This window comes from Gavialis gangeticus, unplaced genomic scaffold (genome assembly GCF_001723915.1).
Source record: "Gavialis gangeticus isolate Ggan-Ray unplaced genomic scaffold, GavGan_comp1, whole genome shotgun sequence".
NCBI lineage: Eukaryota > Metazoa > Chordata > Crocodylia > Gavialidae > Gavialis > Gavialis gangeticus.
Genome location: NW_017729029.1, coordinates 33277638 through 33286157, shown reverse-complemented (window position 1 = coordinate 33286157; position 8520 = coordinate 33277638). Strand labels below are relative to the sequence as shown.

The window sequence follows — 8520 nt, the reverse complement described above, 5'->3', positions numbered from 1 at the left end:
GGGGTGGGGGAAGTTGGAGCCGGGGCCGGGGGGGGGGGGCATGACCTTTCTTGGCTCCTCTCAGCTGCCTCCCTGTAGCTGGGCTATGTCCCTCTCACCATGGGCCCCTGATTACCTCTGAGTAGGCTGGGGCTCATCAGGTGTCCTGGGGTTCTCTTGGGGAGCCTTGGGGGGCCCAGGGCTCACATCAGGGGTCTGCAATGTTTTTGGGCCGAGTGCCAAAAACCATGCAACCTCAACTTAGAAGATGTTGGCATGCCAGGGGTGGATGGCAGGGGAGCTGCGAAGGACCTGATCCTCATTGTGGCAGAACAGCCCATATCCCTTCCCCAGTGTCTTCCAGGAGGCCTGCATGCAGCCACCACCAGCAATAAGCTGGTGGGAGAGGGATGGATAGGGAGGGGTGGAGAATCCTGGGAGCCAGAGCTGCTGCTGATGGAGCACAGGAGAGGGTGGAGGAAGAAGAGCGGGGAGCACAAGCTGCACTGCCCCCGACCCCTTTCCTACTGTCTGCCCTGAGGTGCATGTTCAGCTGCTGCCACCACAGAGCCAGGCCAGGGCTCTGGACCCCAGTGCACCAGTCATAGCCTCCCAGCTTCCTACTACATCCAGCCCAGGCTCCGGGCAGCTGCTGCCCACTACAGAGCCTGAGTTTCTTGCAGCAGGGCTTGCAGCCTACCCATTGCCTGCTGTGAGCAGCCCAGGCTCCATAGCCAGCAACATCTGCCCACAGTCCAGGCCAGATATAATGTGCCAAAAATAATAGCCTCCCGTGCCATGCTCCAGCATGAGTACCAGGGATTCCAACCCCTGCTTTACAGTCTCTACTGATTGCCAGGGGAGGGGCATGAGGGAGAGGTGGTCCACACTAGGCGCTAGGTCAGAAGCAGCATCCATAATCCCTGACCTAAATACTAGTAGTTAATGCGGGTCAAAGTGCCTTGGAACCTTCTGGAGTGCTCAGCACACTGCCATAATACTTCTCCAAGTATGTTATAGTAGAATTTGACTGTTAATGTAAACTTAATATTGTTTGAACAATATTTGTCCCTACTTAATTAAAATTTTAAAAGCTGGGACTGGGTGAAAAAAGCAGACAGCAAATACAAGGCATTCAAAAGCCCTTCCTTAGAGTGTGGTATGAAAAGCATGTAGATAATGTTTTTCCAATTATCTTCTTATCACCCGTGTGAATGTGAATACAGATGAACTCTTCAGGACACATGTTGTGTTGTCATATGTACTTTCACAGTATCACAGAACCCCAGTCTCCACAGAGAGCCTTTGAGTGCCTCCAAAGCAAAAACAACAAGGTAGTCTTACCTTTTGTACATGAAAACAATTCTTTCTTCCTCCTCCTCCTCTTCATGATTAGTGTCCCTCTGTTGTACACACCATCATTATCCATCAATAAAGTGAGTGCCTGAAAGCAAGCAGAGAAGGTGGGTAGCATTAGCATTAACCCATGTGAGAGCTATCATCCAGAACCTTAGGGCCTTGTTAGATGTTAACTTTAGGCTGCTCCTGGAGTTCTTAATGCCTGGATTGTCCACACTAATACCTGAAACTACAAACTTTAGTAAGCACCGTTTAGGCAGTTTAAAGTTACACTACTCAAAGGCAGGTTTCTCTCTGATCCACTTTACCCAGTTCATGTACACTAACATAGCCACTCAAGCCCACATGGTGGTCTGAGCACCCCACCTTCCCTGCTTCCCCTGCTGGCCTGTATTCAGCCCCCTGCACCTTCTGCCCCTCCCCCCAGCATCCCAGATCCACGCTCACTTCCCCCTGCTCCCTCTCCTTTACCTGTGGCTGCCCAGGGGAGCAGGCAGGGAAGGCTTAACCTGCCTGTCCAGGAGCTCCTGCTGCTTTCTGGGCCAGGTTCAGCCAGAGAAGAACAGCAGCAGCAGTGGCTTGGTCAGCAGGTTAATTCTCCCTGCCCGCTCCCCCAGGACAGACAGTGCAGGCAGACACAAGTAAGCAGGGTGGAGTGAGGTGGGGGGGGACCCTGAGGGCCAGAGGGGGAGGCCTGGGGGGCATAGGGGAAGCCCAGAATGGAAGGGGGTGGATTTTTTCCCTTTCAGTCCTCCAGTCCCTTATTGTCCTGAACCTGTGACTGCTCCAGACTCAAGTTAGCACTAACACCAATCAACATTTGTGAGGCTCGCAGTGTAACATGTAACAAGGCACTAAGAGACTACTGAATTCAGGTATTACTATTGATTTCAAAGAAAAGTTAATGCTTAAGGAGTCAGAAAGCCATAGGAAGAATGCAGACCAGTTGTTGATCACATTAGAGTGACCAGCAATATTAAGGCTAGAGACAGAAATTACACATAAGCCAATATACGGGGTTCAACCAGTTCAAATCTGTAACACAACAGAAGTTCAGTGCACATAAAGCACTTTCAAAATGGCCCAAACTGGTTTAAGATAAGCCTTGATGGGCACAGTACCAGACTTAACTGACTTAGGTTAAATTGATTTATTGAATTTCTGTTCCAGACCGCCTCCAGATTCCAGTTAACTCACAGTCCCCCAGCATCCCAACATGCTTTCCACTTCTCCCGAAGTCCCACCCCCACCCCCTTACACAGTGGGCAGGCAAACCTTTGCTCAAAATGTCTGCTCCAGCCCGGCAGGGAGGTGTGCTCTTGTGCCCCCGGCTTCTGGTCTGAGCCACTGCAGGCATGTGGTTGCATTTCAAGAATCAAAAGTTAATGTCTATTCATTTGCTTATTAGTTCAATGTCTGCAACTTAGACTAACCTGTGAAGATTGAATTGATTCAGCCTCAGGTTTTTTGACTGTCTGTACTTAGTCTAAAAAACTAAAGGAAGCAAAGATAGCAAGGAACTGCATACATGTTTCTTTAGCTTCAAAGACATCACACAGACCCAAAGCTGCTGAGAGATAGACGTGCTGTGTGACCGCTTCCTTCCAAACGCCCCATGTAAGTTTCCCACTCCCAGGGCATGTCTACATGAGATCCTATTTTACTGTACCAATGAGCTACTGTACCGTAGCTCATTGCTATGATGATGTAGCATTGCTGGACACAAACTGTGATGCTGATGCTACTGCACAGTAGCAGCCAAAAATAACTGTGTGGCAATGGGACTGTGCAATATCACTGGTTACTGCACAGTCATCTAGTACTTGCTAAATGACAGCACAGTGAGCCGCTTGTGTAGATGCAGCTCCTGAGGCATTGTGATTGCACTGATCAGTCCTTTTAGCTGCTGCTGTTGTATTCCTGTGGCAAAGCCTCTTTAAATGCCCCAATTTGCAGAGTTCCATGTGTTCCACACTTCTCAAACTGCTTAACCTGAATGCTGAATTTATGAGTAATTAAGGCAGCATTGCAACACCAGGGCAGGATGAGCAAGGAACCATGAAAACTCAGTGTTGCTGTACATCTAGGCTTTATTTTATTGTATGGACTTCGTATGAACTAGGCATCTTAAGATACTTGCATCAACTAAAGAGTGTCACATCAGAGAGGGAGCTGTACTTAGGAAATGTAATTAGAGTATAGCTCAGTGAATGTGCAGGTCTATCTGTGTATTTGCTGCAATTACATTGAATCATGGAAATGAAATAAGTCTCAGGTCAAATTTTGCTTTTGCTTATATCCTCGTAATTAGCTCTTTAAACTTTTCACTCAGTGAGTTTTCTTCCTGCTCTGTCCAATACACTTTTATTTGGACACTAATTTTTCTCTTTTAATAATGTGTCAGCTGAAGTTCCTTAAGCCCTCCTTCCTCATAATAATCTATTCATCTTTTGACTTTAATGACCATTTCTAGTGATAACTTACAGGGAGGGCCAAATATTAATCTGTTATGCAAGTGTCAATCCAGAATTCCATTGAAGTTAATGGAGTTACTTTGAATTGATCTACATGTATGGGAAGGCAGGACACAATACAAATAGGTTTTACTTTAATTATGTATTTATTTTTAATGTAAAAATGAACTTTCCACCATAAGAACTACAGAGGATACAACTGAACCTTTTCACTCCACACTGTTTGCCTCTAAAGTTAGATGGAGGCCCCAAAAGTAGAGAAAATTAAATTAAAGCATATCATTGGTGCAATCCCCAAGATCACTTCATATTCTGTAAGCTGTGTATCCTAACATTAGTATTCCCATCAGCAACAATTGTAAACCATAGCATGCTACAAGAATGCTGATCTCCCTATTTCTATAAAACATGCACACTCAGGCAAAGTATGGCCCAACAAACACTGATGCTTTTATTCCATGATAAAAACTCACTATAAACACTCACAGTTCCTCCTCATATTAGGTGCCTGTCTATCTTGTAGGTAAATATTTTCTGTTGCTGACCTAATGTCATATGTGACATGCTTCCCCAGTTAAGATTAGTTTGCTAAAGCTAGTCAAAGAAATCTATATGCTCTGATATTCCCTAGTTGCTGGTGGCCTTACATTTTGACTGTAACCATGGTGCTGCTGGATTTATCATGGCTGCATGGCACAACGTGTGTCTCATTATTCTTTCCTGGCAGCTTTGTATAGCTTTTATTTAGCTGTAAAAATAATTTATATTTCTCGAGCATCTGAATTAAAGATAAAATAGAACTTTGACATCGAGGGCTAGATATTTTTATGCAAATTTATTTACAAAACAGATCACATATAGAATACAAAATTACACTGTTGTCTCCTTTAAACTGCTTATCTCTCTTTAAAAATATTTACATCTTTCTTTTGGGGGGACAGTGCATTAAAATATAATATATAGAGCTGCAATATAAATAGAAATACAGTAGATAATCATGTGAAATTCTGAATGGTTATTTATATCTGTCAGTGAAATTTCAGAAACCAGGATACTCATAAGATTGGGCTATGTGTTGAGGAGTTTCTTCACCTCACCATCACTGATTTGAATGTATTCTAGGGCAGTAGGAAATGCTAGCCTTTTTCAGTAACTGCTAACCTATGGAAAAACTCTGGCCCTACTCAAGACAATGACAAAATTCCCATGGACTTAAATGAACCCAAGATGTAATCCCTGCAGCTCACAAAGCTGTTACGGTCTACATCAGGGTTACCAAAATCATTCAGCACATTGGCCTAGTATGGGTGCTGTATGCAGCATGTGCCCCAGACCAGCTCTGCATGCTGCATGCCTTGGATGAGCCCCATACAGTGCATGCAGTAAATGGCCCATGCTCTGCACACAGTGAGTGGAGCCAGTCCGGTGCAAGCTCCATGCAGCGCACAGTGCAGTGGAGCCAGCAGGGCCGTCTGTAGGGGTAGAGAATCGGGGTGACTGCCCTGGGCCCCGTGCTTTGGGGGGCCCCATGGAGCCAGGTAGAGCAGCAACATCCAGCCGCTCGCTACCCTTCCTCCCCCCCCACCCCCGCCTTCTCCCCACCACCGACAGCACCACTGGCTGCAGCAGCTTTTTCAGATCCAGGGCACATGGGATCTGGGCAGGGTCTCGCATGGGTTGATTTGCCCCGGGCCCCTCACCCTGCTTGGGTCAGCTCTGGGAACCAGTGCATGGGTTTCACGTATTGCACAGGACCAGTCCAGGTCACATACTTCATTTGGTTCTCAGAGTAAGTCTGAGACCCACAGGCAGCACCATAGGTCAAATCATAGGGCTCTGAGGACCAGATTTAGCATGCTGGCCAGATCTTTGATCACCCTAGTGTACAAGAAATGTATCAGTCTTACTAGTCTAGTTTATGGTGAACAACTATCTACATCCTACCTACATCCTATCTACTTACCCACTCTTTTTTATCATCAACACAGATCAATATGCAGCTAGGATCCCACCAACTTTGTGCTTATGTCTTTGCAAGATCACAGCTTATCTTAACTCTTCATCACCCTGTTCAAACATTGAGGTGCTCAATTATTTCTTAATATGAGCACTGGACAGAGCCAGAAACATTTTAATCTGATTCCGCAAGACAAAGCCAAAGTAGTTTGCATTGTGTTCCAAAATTTCAGGGATTGTATGGGGCTTTTTACTGGAAAAAATAGAGCAGTAGAACTTACAAGTTTTGTTTTGTTTTGTTTAATAACAAACAATGCAAAATTTTGAAATTTCATTTAAAAATATGCACAGGATTTTGACACAAAAGTGATCATTTAATAACATTTTACCAAAAAAAAAGAAAGGTAGTAGTCAGGGTACATAAGGATTAAACAGAAACAAAAATGGCCAACTGAATGTCACAAAATCCTTTTTTGTCAGTTTCTAATATCAGGCTCTTTAAAACAATCTTTTTTGCTCACCGGGCCATTTTAACATCATCTCATTTTTTACACAGGCTCTACTTCTTGATATGTATCCACAAATTGTCACAGCTAATTTTTTGATCTCCCAATAAAATGGGCACTACCTTCTACATACGTTTGCTATTTGATCAATGGTTTCACTACAATACTTTTTTTTTTTTTGGTGACAGCACAATCCCATCCATGCTATCCTTCTGCAGTTATGAATTCTTCACTTTGTCAGTCGGTTCTTATTGTTAATCGCTCTGCAAGGCTAGGGAAGATGCCCAAGAATTATTTTCCATTCTTAAAGAAAAAAAGATGTGACAAATATTGTGTGGCAGTATACAAACCACAAGTCCTGATATATTTTCTTACTATAAAGAAGCAGCTGTAAATGTTGCAGAACTGCATCACAACATTGCTTCTCTTTACTTTGTTCATGCAAATTATCTCAATCTCAGAGGCAGCAGCCTCTTAGAGAATAGATGATACTGCACAATGTGCTCTTATGTCAGTGCTCTAGCAAATAGTGTTTGCCTGTGGCAGTGTGATCCTATGAGAGTTGAAAGGAATACTATTGCTGTTAGGTCCCAGCTTTATAGCCAAACTGTTTTAATCCAAATCAATATTTTTCCTTCCATACTTTGTGTGATTATATCTGCTTTTAATTACGGTTGATCGTACTATTACTGACTTGTCACAGATTGTTCCTCTTTCATCAGTTCCGTTTGCTCTCTGACCATTGTTCTGTGTAGTAACCTATGTTGAATGCTGCAGGCAATATCATGCTCCTACTTTAGCTTTGGTTCTATGTTCAGGCCATATATAACTCATGAATCAAAAACAATGCAAAACACTAGTTCCCCATTCATTGGAAAGCAATTCTGCAAGGGGTTTTCTATGCTGAACCTGTATAATCCATAAGTCACCAAGATTCCTCAGCCTTTGCAGTTTGAGCTGGGTACACAAAGGCATCTGACTTGCTCAGTGTTTTTGACAGTTGTGAAGAGAGCTTGTAGTCAGATATAACATCTGCTGTAGTCCAAAGCATTTTAAAATATTTCCTCAACAGTAATTCACACCACTTTCTGTGTAATGTGATTTTGTTTCTTGCCTGCCCCAGTAACCATGTGTATGTTTACATGTCTATAGCTGAAGGGAAAGATCAGAACAAACTCTTATTTACAGTTTCCCCTTTCTGCCGCATATCTGCCATCTTACAGAACGGTCAGGGCAGCTGAAAAGTGCTAGCTACAGTTTGTCTGCGAAGCCTTTTGAGTTTCAAAAATAATTTTGAATTACAGGATCAGTGATTCAGCAGTTAATTTATAATAAGCAAAACTAATAACCAGAGAGCATTGTTTTTAAACATCTCCTCTCCCAACCTGTGTTCTTTTGCCTGTAAACTAGCATTTTACTGGTGTGGAGGCAGAACTCGCTGGCATGATTTTCTAAGAGCTACTCCTAAACAGTGAAACCAGTGACTGACATGTTGATTCTGAACCCCATAGCTCCAACACAGCATGGGAGACAAAAAACTTGTTAGTGTATGGACTGACAAATGGGAAAGCGGGAGAGAAAAGGCAAGATTGGTGAAACAGCGACTAGGATCCTGTACCTTTGCCATTCCTAATTATATCAATTTTCAACAATAAAAAAGTGATTGAGCAAGCAGAGAGATAAAATGGGAAGCATGAAGAAAGGTCAGTTTCAGATCTGAGATAAATCAATAGGTCCACTTTAGGAATAGTGTTTATTCTCAGTATGAGTAAAAGTGGCAGAATCTGGCCCTAACTTGCTGCATATCTTCAATGCCATGCAGTCATTTCCTGACTCCTACTCACCAGGGCAGACTCAAGAATTTCAATATTTCACCCTTTGCTTCACTTCTTGTTACTACTACTTTGCTCAAAAGGTGGCTAACTTTTAGCGTGCATACAATATTCTTGTAAGGTGGCCACCTGCTGTGAGTTGGCTTTGTTGGTCAGTTGTTACAACAGGAGATCGCTGTTGCTCACAGTAGCTCTACTTCTTTATCACTGCAGCAATATTTGCTTAGTGGGTGGTGGTGGGGTCTCTGAGAACAATGATCTTGTGAGGCAGTAATAAAGGATGCAGTAAGAAAATGCAGATTTATTTGCTGCTGCCATATGTTGGAAGTTTCATAGTTTCATAGTTTCTAGGGTCGGAAGGGACCTGAGCAGATCATCTAGTCCGACCCCCTGCCATGGCAGGAAGAGCACTGG

At 43.6% G+C, this 8520-nt stretch overlaps 1 long non-coding RNA gene across 2 annotated transcripts in view; it reads right to left on the bottom strand.

Moving 5' to 3' along the window:
• LOC109300646 overlaps positions 1-8520 on the bottom strand; it is a 99632-nt gene that overhangs the window by 12790 nt on the left and 78322 nt on the right. For both annotated transcript variants that reach the window (XR_002098286.1, XR_002098287.1), the window contains one exon: positions 1324-1423. This is a non-coding gene — a long non-coding RNA (uncharacterized LOC109300646). The remainder of the gene's footprint in view (positions 1-1323; positions 1424-8520) is intronic.